A 14,543-nucleotide genomic window follows, 5' to 3' on the forward strand; every position below is an offset into this window, starting at 1 on the left:
AAAATTCTAGAACTTCATCAACAAAGGTTTCCTATGCTTAGCTTTTACTTATTGTGCATGGTCTACTTCAAAATACTCTCCTTCACAATTGATACACCACTTACAATGCTGTTTCTCCTTCTGGAAGCAGTTTGGGTATGCCTCTTACTGGACTGCATGAAACGTCATCTGGGATTTTTCTTTTATCTCAAATATAATTGCAAATCTTCATACTTCCAACAAAATTTTCAACTTTGGAAATAAAAATAAGTCCACAGGAGCCAGGTCTGGAGAGTACACAGGATGAGACAGATGTGTGTTATCGTGCTGCAAGTGAAAGAGCCATGAATTGTCTCACCACATTTCAGACCATTTCCTTCCTTCTCACATTAACTCACATGTATTGCAAAACATCCTGATATTACCACTGATTAATAGTTTGTCCCTGTGGTACAAATTCATGATAAACTAATCCTTCAATCTCAAAGAAAACCATAAGCATGGCTTTGACGTTTAACCTGACCTGAAAAGTATTTTTTGGTCTTCGAGGACCTTTCCCAACCCATTGTGAAGATCGAATCTTGATCTCAACCTCATAACCATAGATCCATGTCTCATCACCAGTTATGATGCTCTGAAGGATCTTTTCCTCATTTGTGCGATTCAAAATCTCTTCAGAGAATGTGAGGCAAAGGTCTTTCTGGCTTTGACTCGTTAGATGTGGGACAAATTTGGCAGCAACATAATGCATTCCAAGGTGCTGTGTCAGGATTTTATGATGTGATCCAACTGAATCTCTTGGACAGTCAGTGTTCAATTGGCATAGACAATTTCATTGACACTCCTGACATGAGCGTCATTGGTAGACGTCAAAGGGTGTCGTGAACAAGGGTCATCTTTAACTTCTGTCCAGCCATTTTTAAACCAGCTTAAGCATTCATCACTGTAGGCTTCTTGCATCATTTTATGAGTCTCTGTAAAAGTTTTTTGAGTTTCATGCAAAATTTAATGCAGATACACTGCACCTCTAACTCTGCCACCTCGAAACTCATAAAATGTGTGAGACAACGTGCTATTCCATACAGCCATGAACAATAACTAACCGCAGTTGCACATTATACACAGGCATGTGGAAGGATGCCAACTGCATTCTACTCCATCACACCATTGGTGCGAAATTACAAATGTTCCAGAATTATTTGGACAGACCTCATATGTGGCCCAGTATTTCCATACCATCTCTCTCTCTCTCTTTCTCTCTCTCTCTCTCTCCCCCTTCCCCTCTCTCTTCTTTTCTCTTTCTATCTCTCTCTTTTTTTTGTCTCTCTCTTCCATCTGAACAAAGTGCTACAGTAGTTAAGACTCTGGAGACACCACTGGACTCACATTTGGGGGAGTAGAGTTCAAATCAATGTGCAGCACTACAGAATTATACTTCCTGTGAGTTTTCTAAAGTTGTTTGAAGCAAATACAAAGTTAATTCTATGAAAAGAAAATGGGTAATGTCATTTTTATCCTTGTCTTATCCAAATCTTATGACCTTGTCATTCATGGCATTTTCTCCAGTAAATTGTAATAAAGCCTCAAAATTCTAAAAAAAGTTGCTTCACTGTGCACAGTACTGAGTTTCCTAGCACTGTGTAGATCCTGTAATGACTTCTATGTACAATATCACTGTCCATTTTCGTATGTTTTCCTTATTCAGTGCATGAATAGATGCACGCGAAGTCAAAATATAAATTTTTTCTTGGTAATTTTTCTTGTTTTTTCCTTTTCTCTTATTGCATCTCATACCATTTCAGAAAAAAAAAAAAAAAAAAAAAAAAAACTGAAAATATGAACCCCCACTGTACGTAGCGACAGAGCAGCCAAAGATAGGGGTCATGCGTATTTGAAAGGCACTTGCTCATGTAAATGTGTGTGTGTTTTCTTTTCTTTTCTGAAGGAGTCTTTCATCAAAGGCACAATGTGTAATAGTCTTTTATTGTGCCTGTCTGCAGCTCAATATGTCATCTTTATGGAGAGTAGCAATCTATCCCGTTTGTAGTATTGCTGCTATTCAGAACAAAGATTTTTATGATGGCATGGCAACACGATTAAAACCATCTGAATGAGGGACAAAAAGGATGACTACCTTCAAAAGTTATAAAAATGAAACTGTTCTGCCAATAAAGTCTAAATTTGAATTATATTACTGTACAGCATACACCACCATGATAAAAACAAGACTTCACTGACAAGAATGCCATATGTCCACCACACATACAACTTTTCACCTTGTCATTAAAATGGAAAATTAAAAGTAACATCATGTACATGCAGTCAGAAAGATCAGCCTGTAACAGACCTAGGAGGAACTATCCCACTTGTTCATATATCACTTCTGAGATCAATACAATTTTTTCTTGATTTGATCTCATTTTTTTAGTAACACATGTATGTTAATTACACAAAATAGCTAATTTTTATTCATGCTTGACTCCATTAAAATTTGTTATACACAGGATAATTTTCAAACTAGTCATGAGAGTAATACAATTGTTCAAGATGAAGATATGTTATTTAAAAGAATATTCATGTTTTATGATTCATGCAACCGATATGGAGATGAAATTTTCAGTGAGTAAATAGCTGTTTATTTCTAATCTAACACAACTCATTTATAAGTCTATATTTTTTCTTTTCAATAAACATTTTCCATTTTCCAAAAATTTTACATTCCAGGAAAAGTTATTCATATTCATTATATTCATGATCCAGAAGGTTCAAATCTTAAATAATCATTTCTTCCAAAATTCAGTACCTCTGTTTTGTAGACTGGATTTTTCTGATTTAAAAAATGCATACTTCCACTAGAATAACTTGTTACTTTGTTAATCAATCAATTTGGAATATTTCTCCTCAAAACTTTTTGGCAGGCTTTGGGGATCCCCATACAAGTAGAAATCATTTTCATAAAACAGAACCTATAGTTCTTCATTTTTTCTGGTTATACAAATGATAAACTGATTCACTTTGTGTCCTCTAATTTTGCTGTCTTTCATCTTTATATTAAAAATGTAGTAACAAATCATCATTTTTAATCTTATGTCCATTTATAAGTATGCATGTTGTGTGGTTATTCAGTCATTTGATGGACATCAGTCATATCATTAACATCATGTAATTGTTAGTTTGTATTCATTATGTCAAAAACATGTAGTGTATTGGCAAATGGTGCAGTTACTATATGAGACTATCTGTGTGAGACATTCTGTATTAAACAATCAATATGTTGGGACTGAATAGTAAACATCATTGTGTTAATATGTCACTAGATAACTGTGTGGTATGCTACCTATGAAAATAGTTTACACACTTGATATGAATGTTTAGATTGTATCCTATGGCAAAACTGACCATCAGACCATGAATATTAGTTATAAATAAGCATAAAGAAATCAAAAGTTCGTAACTGCTGTGTAACGGTAAGTAAAAATTTGTGGTGCCTGCCTGTGATAGGGCTGTTGGTCTGACTGTAGGTAAAGTGCAGCTTTTTTTGCATCCACACTAGTAGGGCAGGATGGTGGACCCATTGCCCCAGCTGTGTATTACCGCAGAAATGATCCTTGGTATTCATCTGATAGGCTGAACTGACCTGGAGTCATCACGGAAGGATTCAAATGAGGAAAAATCTCTGCCCCTATCTGGAATTGAGTCTGAGACCTCCAGAGCCAGAGTCTAGTCCTTTACTCCTTAGACCACCTTGGCCACATTACTGCAGTGTGGTGTACATTATATAACATATGTCCATAAGATATGTTCACAACACAAAGATCATCACCATCGAGTGGTAGTGAAGCTACCAAAGGTAGACTACCAGGTACGCAGAGTTACAAACTGAAGTCAATGAAGTGAACTTCCAATATCAAAGTACCATTTTTGGACATGAATTCTCTAGAAATCTTTAAAGTTGCAACTTGTACAGACTTATTTTTTTCAGGAAAATTAAAAGTGAAATACAGCCTCATTTGATGTGCAGTGTATCTTTTTTACCTCAAAAATACATATCACAGGCAGCTACAAAGTGTTTTCTGAGGAAATGGTATGCACTGACTATTGAGAAAGAAATGAATGAAGGAAGGAACGTTGGGATTTAATGGACCATCAATACTGATATCATTTAAATGGGCCACATACCCATACTGAAGAAGAATGGGGATGGAAATCAGTTATTTCTTTATCAAAGTAACCATCTTAGCATTAACTTCAAGCAGTATAGGGAAACTATGGAAAACTCAAATCTGGATTACTGCACACTCATTTGAGCATCTTTCCTTCTGAATTTAACTCTAGTGCCTTCACCAATTTACTACAGCTCATGACCATACCCTGAATTTCTATTAACATTTATGACTGGATGCTTTTATATTTTATGAAGGATGGATTGAGATGGTGAAGAGGTGGAGATCTATTTGACATAATTTGCAAAATGTTCTGTCCTTATGGAGGATCTTTTCCTTAGTTCTATGCAATATCAATGTCAGTTGTTGACAACTCATGTTTAAAACAGCAGTGGGCACAAAGATCTTGAGCTTTACAAAAATAAAAAGGAAATTTCTAAGACAATGGAAGCATTATCTTCAAAATAGAATATAACTAAATTTCTAAACCATGTCCAACCCACATGTGGTATTTGCGATGGCATTCCCACGTATGCTGCCAATGTGACTGCAGCATTTTTATTCGGTGCACCAGCAGGAAGGCAATAAGAGGGTGCCAGTTTATTCCGATTGCAGTGCCATCACCAGATAAGCATTCCTGGTGGCACGCCACAAGCGCAGCCTCACTCTCTTGTGTATCAGCCATGCTAGGTGAAGGTTCAACTTCCAGATGAACAGTTAAGTGTCATTATAGGACAACATAGCTTGTGGCCTGACTGTACCAGGAGTAGTATTCTTCAGTCAATGTTCTCTCATGCTTGTGTAGTTCTGGTGCTCTGCTCATTGTCATTATAAATAATTGTGCTGTTGTTGTTTTTGTTGTTGTCAATAAATATCTGTAGATACTACAATAATGTAGTTCCCACAAAAGCAACAAGTCACTGTCCTGAAAAACATTGTGATGAAACTTATGACTGGAACTTGGAGTGCAGACCTAGAGACAAAACCTCAATAAGTTTTCACATGTCAGGCTGAGAATAAGCTTCTCCAATTTTGTGTATATTTCTGCAAAGACAGTGGATTTAACAGCGAATGAATCTACACCGAAGAGCCAAAGAAACTGGTACACCTACCTAATATCATGTAGGGCCCCCACAAGCACGTAGAAGTGCAACATGACTTGGCATGCACTTGAATAATGTCTGAAGTAGTGCTGGAGGGAATTTAGACCATGAATCTTGCAGGGCTGTCAATACATCTGTAAGAATAGGAAGGGGTGAAGATCTCTTCTGAACAGTATGTTGCAAGGCATTCCACATATGCTCAATAACGTTCATGTTTAGGGATTTTGGCAGCTAGTGGAAGTGTTTAAACTCAGAAGAGTTTTCCTGGAGCCTCTCTGTAGCAATTTGGGATGTGTGGGGTGTCACACTGTCCTGCCAGAATGCACAAGGGATGTGAATGACTGCAGGTGATCAGCAGGATGCTTATGAACATGTCACCTGTCAGAGTCATATCTAGACATATGAGTGGTCCCATATCACTCCAACTGCACACAACCCACACTTTTGCTTAAAGAGTCCCCTGCTGACCTGCAGGATGCATGGCTTCGTGACGTTGTCTCCATATGTGTACACATCCACCCCTACAATTTGAAATGAGATTTGTCTGACCAGGCAACATGTTTCCAATCATCAACAATCCAATGTCAGTGTTGACTGGACCAGGTGAGCCATAAAGCTTTGTGTTGTGCAGTTCATGACTGGGTCTTCAGTTCTGAAAGCCCATATTGATGATGTTTCATTGAATGTTTCAGACACTGGCACTTGTTGATGGCCCAGCATTGAAATATGCAGCAATTTGAGGAAGGGTTGCACTTCTGTCACACTGAACAATTCTCTTCAGTTGTCATTGGTCCCATTCTTGCGGGATCTTTTTCTGCCCGCAGTGATGTCAGAGATTTGATGTTTTATCGGATTCCTGATAATATTCACAATACACTTGTGGAATGGTTGTATGGGAAAATCTCCACTTCATCACTCCCTCAGAGACGTTGTGTGCCATTGCTCATGCACCGACTATAACACTACATTCAAACTCACTTAAACGTTGATAATCCACCACTGTTGCAGCAGAAACCCATCTAACAACTGCACCAAACACTTGTTGTCTTATATGTGTTGCTGACCACAGTGCCGTATTTTGCCTGTTTACATATCTCTGTATTTGAATTTGCAGTTTCTTTGGCTCTTTAGTATGTATTTGTGATTAGGGACAACTGAAACAAAAATTATAAATTGTGATTTAATTCGCACAGTTTCACATCACAATGCTGCAGATGCATACTTTGAGTTAAAGAAGCTTTGAAGAGCTCACTAATGTTGACCTCATTAGACTAAACACAAAAGACTAACATGCTAATTCCTTTTACACCAGCATCAACATTTGACTGGTGCATTTGAAATCTGTCCTGATTAAGTAATGTTACAATGAATTTTTACTACAGAAATATTTTGATTAAAGCTTAGTACTTCATAGTTTACTGGTTACTTTAAATTTTTATTTATCTCAGCTGGCCGCGGTGGTCTAGCGGTTCTAGGTGCTCAGTCCGGAACCACGCGACTGCTACCATCGCAGGTTCAAATCCTGCCTCGGGCATGGATGTGTGTGATGTCCTTAGGTTAGTTAGGTTTAATTAGTTCTGAGTTCTAGGGGACTGATGACCACAGATGTTAAGTCCCATAGTGCTCAGAGCCTTTTTATTTATCTCAGTGCATAATTTCTCCTTGAACTTAGAAAACACATGAAAACTTCTGTCTTGTTATCAAATTAAGTTGTAAAAAGTTGCATTTTTCTGCAAGAGATCTAAAATAATTAGCTGGTAAACTGTAGTGGTACTATCACACTATGCTGAATTATATCTAAAGCAGCTTCATTGTTTGTGGATTATTCTTCATCTATTCTGTCCTACAAGCGAATTTTCTAAAGATAAAGAATGGACACCTGCAACATCAAGATGCTAAAGCTATAATAAGAAAGAAATGTCGCAGAGATTGAAAGAGAGGGGAGAGATGTGGAGGAAGAAGGGGAGGAGACAAAGAAAATAAGTATCTACTGTTTTGTGTCTGTTACCTGCTATTCTTGGTCATGCTTTTGGATACATTTTCATTACTTCTGCTCTCACATTATATTCAGACTTTTTCTTGTTTTTGTAACTAATTAACTGTGTACTTTTCATCTATTTTCTATATCTTCTCTTAGGAGCTACAAAGAATTAAAATTGGAGTAGGAATGTTAACAATACATTTAAAATTTTTACATTTGTTCTTTATAACCTGATCTACTTTTGGGGAGTGTAGCTCATCTATTTGCCTATGTTCTTGTTTGTAATGCGTTCTTACTATACTAGTTACTTAGAAGTCATGCAGTTAAAATTTTTCCTAATTACTGACCTTGAGTTTGACTAGCAGTCCCATAACCAAGACATGATACCTGTGGTCAGAAATGTTGCAACATTTGAGAGAAGTTAGAGCCAAGGCAGTTACTTGACTGAAGCTATTAACACCATTGCAGGGCACATGCATATCATAATTAAGTGCCACCATTAGGATACACCATAGTGATATTTTCTTAGAAATTCCTACATAAAAATTTGGAGGACAATGAAAACTGAATCTCAAAATCTAAGATCTCTGCTTCAGAAAAAAATTAAATGGAGTAAAATGTCAATTCAGTTCTCTGTCTGAAACAAAATATTAAACCAGTTTGCATATTTGTAGCACAGTGATTTACATAAACTAGAACAAATGCATCTGATGGCAAGTTATGAATCTTGACATACACATTTCATATCAAATCTGGAATGGGACCAAAGATGTCAGTCACTTTAAAACTGAAAGCAGGCTATAAAATTCAAATAATTTTAGTCTTTGAGTTCCTTAATTTCTCTTATGAAGTGCTGTAATGTTATGCATCAGCATGCATTTCAGAAGATATAGAGTAACTCAGAATGACATAAATAAACTCTTCAGTGTCTGTTCAGTGTTTGCTGCCATACACAAGAGAATTTGCAAATCTGACTGTGCTTAACAATTGAAGAACTAATGAAGGTTATACAAAAACACTTTTTAAGGAACTGATTTAAAACTGAAATGGATTAGTTAATATACTAGACTTTAATATACAATAGAGTCACTTTAATTATGACAAAAATTAAGTTACATAGCACATGTATGACTGTACAATAAGTTACATAGCACATGTCTGCCTGTATAACAAAATACACACTTATCTTTCTCAATTTTTTTTACCTAAAAGTATCCCATAGATTGTGGATAATGGAATACAACTGACTATTTACTGTGCTGCATTTACTTGCATTTATTTCAATTTCTTGGAGTAACATCACTTATTTAATTTTCACATTAATGTTTTTTCTCATGTTCTTATTTGATCTTGTGTCACATTTCAAGCACTTCTTTTAGTTTCCAAAGAAGTCTTCTTTCACTTAGTAATTAACATTTAATATACTTAAGGCTGCTAGTAGTATGGTGTTCCTTGTGGCTATTTTGCTCAAACTTCAAGAAAATGACATATGGCAATGTAAAAGAAGGAAGGAATCATATGTTTTCAAGATTTCAGAAGTAAGATTTTACCTTCAGAAATCAGAACAAAACAGATGTAACAAACTGCAGAAGGTAACAAGGAGAAATTTAAAAGCACTTGGATACAATAATGAAATTCAGAAAATGAATGTTGAGAAAAAAGATAATTCTGGAAAAGTCAGTGAAGCAAAGTTAAAGGAATGCAGAGGACTAGTCAACAGTAAGGATACTTAGCAGAAATAATAAGCAGATTGTACTGAAACAATCTGTAAAATAGTCAGTTATAAAATAGTAACACTTCAATAATCCTGAATACTGGTAATTATGTGCATGGTAATCTGTTTTGTGAGACACAATGGAACAACCCATTTGATCTTATGGGCTTATGGATATTTTCCCTTAGGAGCTGTGATTTACTGTATATTTAAAATGTTTATAAAACAGAAGATGTCATTGTGTAGATAGTAATATCAGAGATATTAAGTAACAAATGATGCAATATAAATCAATGAATTGCAGAAATGAAAAGAACTGGATGCCTATTAAGAAATAAGACAATGAGTAAAGGTAATAACTCACCACATAGATAAAATGCTGATATACCATAAACATGACTCACAAGTTTGCTAGCTTTCAGGTTGGTTCTTCTTTATCTAACCCTCTGTCCATATCAAGACAACTAACCAACAACAATATCTGCATTTTGATAGCTGTCATCTCTTCCACAGCAATAAGTCACCTCCATACAGACTGGATACTCATCGATGAAGCATCTGCAGTGAAGAGCAATCCCTTGCCCAGTTTGCTGAAGGTCTTACCACACAAATAGACGTACCCCACAGACCATTCTTCAGATAGATTTTCCATCCCAAATATATATACACCCCTATTTCTCTGACCACTCTTAAAATCCAGTTGAAAATAAACACCCTCCTCAACACCTACTATTGTTCTGAACAGTAACAACTGAACCATGTCTTTTGCCACAGATTTGGCTATTTCCCATTGTGTCTGCCTGTTCAATACGCCCACCCAAAACATCCTATTCCAATCCCATGATGGGCTTGTTCTACCTTATAACAGGAAGTATCACCTCTGAAAGTAGTCATGTGACACACCAGCTCTTTTGTACTTTCTGCACAGTATTTCATGTAGGAATGACCAGCAACCAGCTACCCTCTCAAATGAATGTACATAACTAAACTGTGGCTAAGAGTAGAGCTGACCACCCAGCAGCAGAACATGCTGCTGAGCAGATCCTCCATTTCAGTGGTTGATTCACAATCCACACCATCTGAATCCTTTCTCACAACATCTGCTTCTCTGCCTTACATAGATGGGATTTGCTTGTAACATGCCCTTCACTCCTATAATATTCCTGGCTTCAAAAGCCACGAATTCCTGCCCCACATCCACTTCCACCCCTGTCCCATGACCCTAACTTCACTCATCTTGTACCCATGTCCTCTTCTCTTCAGTACCTTTATTCCCCTGTTCTATCTACCCCATTCCAATCCAGTCCTCCATATCATGCCTCCTGCCAGGAACCAGAAGGTGCTCACCACTTATTCTGTACACCAGCTGGCTCTCCCTCCCAGCCTTCAGGCAACCTCTCCCAATTCTCTTTATCACATGTTACCTTCTTCTTCTCTCTCCTTCCCACTCCACCAAACACTACCCCTCACTCAAGTCAAGCTCAAGTGGTGATAGGATGGCTGATTGCATGGGAACACCAGATGCTATTGGGTCAGAGATATGCAAGTTACCATAGTGGCATCCCATTGAAAGACTTGCCCCAGGCCATTGAGCTATATCCTATTATTATTATTATTATTACACTGCATACATACATGTGTGTGTGTGTGTGTGTGTGTGTGTGTGTGTGTGTGTGTGTGTGTGTGTGTGTGCGTGTGTGTGTGTACACTCCAGCTCTTAAGAAGGATTCATCTAAAAGCTAGCAGTTCTCTGTCGTGTTCATATGCCTATAGAAGACTCAGCACTGCAACTGTCTGATGAGTTGTTAGCTTTATTCCTTAAATTATTTTTGTTCCAATAAGGACTTCCCATTACCATGTGGATAACTATTTTAGGGCCATCAGAAACAACATAAAGTAAATATGAGGCACTTATGGGAACCTATTTGCAGAACAAAATCAATTTCTCTAGCCATATCTCTTCTTTCCTCTGTCCAACTGCTGCCACACTTTTGCCTATCATGGAAGCCCTTTATGTTTTTGATCAGTGTCCAGTACTTTAACCATTTAGATATGTCTTTCTCATTCAGTCCAATGACCTTGAGATCCTTCTGTATGTTCTTGGAACTTTTATCAGAGAATCACGGCCCACTTTATTATACATTAAAAATCTGCTTCACATCCTACCTGAACAGATGTTTGTAGAACTTTTGCTGTCATTTCCCCATTGACACTATCAGCTATTCATTATCCCTGTATACTCTTCTCTTTCTTGCATTCTGTGCTGTTTATCTGTTATCTTAGAAACTATTATTTTACAAGGGATTTTTAGTCATACTTCTTGGCTTCTCTCAGTACAATCTTTCTGTCCATCTGAGTTAGTCACTTTGATCAGTATCTTATGGTGCCTCAGCTTAGATTTCCTTTGTCTTGTATAAAACATGTATCTCATGGAAAGTAGTAGCCATCTTCTATAATCTGCAGTCATTAGCTTCTTCTTTTTCTAGTTTTTATCCGTGAAATTTTACCAAAGTGTCTGAAACAGTGGATAGAATTACCAGGTCACCTGTGAATGCAAGGTAATTGACTCTGAGACTGTCCTTTGAACCACCAAACTAAACATTATTCAGTAACTCTTCTCAGCTAATTCATTTTTCCATTTTTGGGTGACTTACTCTAACAGATAGTTGAAGAGAAACCACAGTTTTAATTAAAAACTCTTTGGAGAGTTCTCCCACGAGTTTACTTTTGAATGTGCAAGTGTTAGAGTTTGTTTGAAAATCTGCACAGTTTTTGGGTTCATTCCAAATTCTGTTAAGATGTAAAACTTACCCAAAGACAGAGGGAACCTAGTTCTGACAACAGAGAGACATATTTGTCTCCCATAATATACTGTCAAGTAAAAATACAGAGAATTATTATTTATTATTCTTTTGCTTCTCTGTGACAACCATGTTTACATACTGCCATTCCACCTGTTAATTCCTGTCGTGGCCATAATCATGTCAGAAACCTTTTCACATGGATCACCTAAGAACAAATGACAGCTCTGCCAATACACAACCCTTTTATACATCATGTATGTGATACTGCCACAATCTGTGTATGTGTATATCACTATCTCATGACTTTTGACAACTCAGTGTAAGCATTGTGACTCCGGACTGTTAAAAAGCTGATAATCATAAAATTAAAACTGTGTTTTAATAAATGTGAAGAAATTCAAACCTACTTGTTGCAGCATAGTGTTCATTATTTAGTGAACGTCAATCCCATGATTTAATAACAGGAGATTGGATACAAGATTATAGAAAATCAGATATCTGAAGGTAATTAACCAGATCTAGTAAGTTACAAAGTACAATTAATGTTTGAAAATGACATTGTTTGGTGCAAAATATATTGTTGCAAGAATTAGATGACAACTTTTAAAGTGCAAGAACAGATTTGTCATTGTGATCATTGTGCAGGACCACTATTACCACTATTGAAGGAAGATCACATATTTCTTCAAATTTATTTCCTGAGAAACACTGATGATCAAACTGACCTATGTTGTCAATTCAATACAATCACTAAACAAGTAATTTTTGCTGCATTACAAACTTTACTTCATCAACACAACAAATTAAGTTGGTTATTTAGAACTGACCTTGTGTGAATGCCAACTGATGACTACAAAGTTGTAGTTAAAACAGACAAACATCCACTGGACAATATGAAATGCAGTACAGTGCACAAACAGCAAATGAACTTCTGGTCATTTCAGTTGGCAAAAAGTTAATCCTGCATAATATAATTCTTCATCATAGAGATGTTGATGTTCAGTGAGTCTCTGAAATTCATCACTCATGTGGCAGATTTCAAAATCCAATTTTATATCAGCAAGGAGGAGATGGGTATTATTTCAACATTAAATTGATAAATCCACAAGAAGATGAGGAAATGGGTAAGAAAGTCTGCTCCATAAATAACTATTCATATCAATTGGTGATTCTTAAAAAAACACTGACAATAATATCTTTAAATGTTAACATTTGTCCCATCAATACATTATCAATATATGTGTAAAAACTGAAACCAAACAACTCCTCTACATGTGATTAAATCAAATCAAATTGCATTTCAAAGAGTAACTTCATTTATGTGATATGTTTGTTAATGATAGCAATGTGACCCTAGTGAATTAGGAAAAATAGTCATAGTACTGGCCACATTTAGAAGGAGCCCACGGCACATCTATGAATAAATACAAGGTGCAGTGACATACGTTTGCACATACAGCCATTCAGATTTTTATATTACATTCACATGCAATCCTAAATGGAATGAAATAAAGGGACTTTTGCTTATTTGATAAACATCATTGGGGTGTCATGATATTTTCAAACATTTGTTCAAAGAAAAATTGCAATCTTAAACAGACAGGCATTATGCTTTTGCAGAGACTTGCTGTGGGATGTATTCCACTGAATGTCAAAAGGAAGGATTGCTGTAAGCACACATCTTGATTTGGTTCATCAGGAAAAGGAAAGAAAGAAAGAAAAAGATAACACATTAAATCAGTCATGTCATATCAACAGAAGCACCAGATGCTGACATTGATCCAGACTTATTTTAAATGATGAGGAAATGGATAAGAAAGTCACTGCAGTGAATTACTACTCATGTTGATTGATGATTTGTGAAACTGCTGAAAATCATAGCTTTAAATGTTGAAAATTGTTCCATCTATACTTTGTCAATATGTATCTGGAAATTGAAAACAAACAACACCTCTACATTGCATTAAATCAAACCAGTTCTGAAGAGCACATTCATTTACATGATAGTAATGTGAATCCCAACAAATTGGAAGAAAGTGTCATACTATGCACCACATTTACAGAGAGTCTGTGACACATGCATGAGTATACACAAGATTCAGTGATATGTCTTTGCACATATGACGGTAATCTGAAAAATTTCTGACCTCAACATGAGGACAGCAGAACTTGTCAACAAAAGGTGGGGAATTGGTTTCCACAAGCCTAGTAATGCATCCACTAAAATTTCAGCCATTCTGCACATGCAGTTGTTGTTTGATAGTCATTTTAGTGAGTCAATGTACATGTATGCATGAAAATGAACAAAATGAAGTGTCAAGCTGTCATAAAATTTTTGTTTTTGAAAGTCAATATGCCTATACAAGTTAAACACATGTTGGACACTGTTAATAGGATCTCCACATCATCATTTACCATAATTAAATATTGGGCATCTAACTTTAAATGTGGCTATACCAGCTTGGGTGATCATGACTGTTTGGGGCGGCCTAAAACTGCAACCAGTGACGATCATATCACTCAGGTTCTCCATTCAATTACGGTGAGAGAGATAGCAGAGACTATGTGTTTGTTACACATTGAGTGAATATCTAGGGATGATGAGGCCGAGCACAGGCTGGTTGCCACAATTACTCAGTCTGTGCAATCCCACACCTCTCTGGCTACCATGGTAACAATCTATGAATTGCTGTTTCAACTGCTTGTCCACCTTTCTTACTCACCAGATCTACTTGTCAGCAAAAATTTGAGCTTAGAGAACAGAATTTTTGAAGTGGTCACCACCTTCATAAACAACTA

Source organism: Schistocerca nitens, chromosome 3, assembly GCF_023898315.1.
Source record: "Schistocerca nitens isolate TAMUIC-IGC-003100 chromosome 3, iqSchNite1.1, whole genome shotgun sequence".
Classification (NCBI taxonomy): domain Eukaryota; kingdom Metazoa; phylum Arthropoda; class Insecta; order Orthoptera; family Acrididae; genus Schistocerca; species Schistocerca nitens.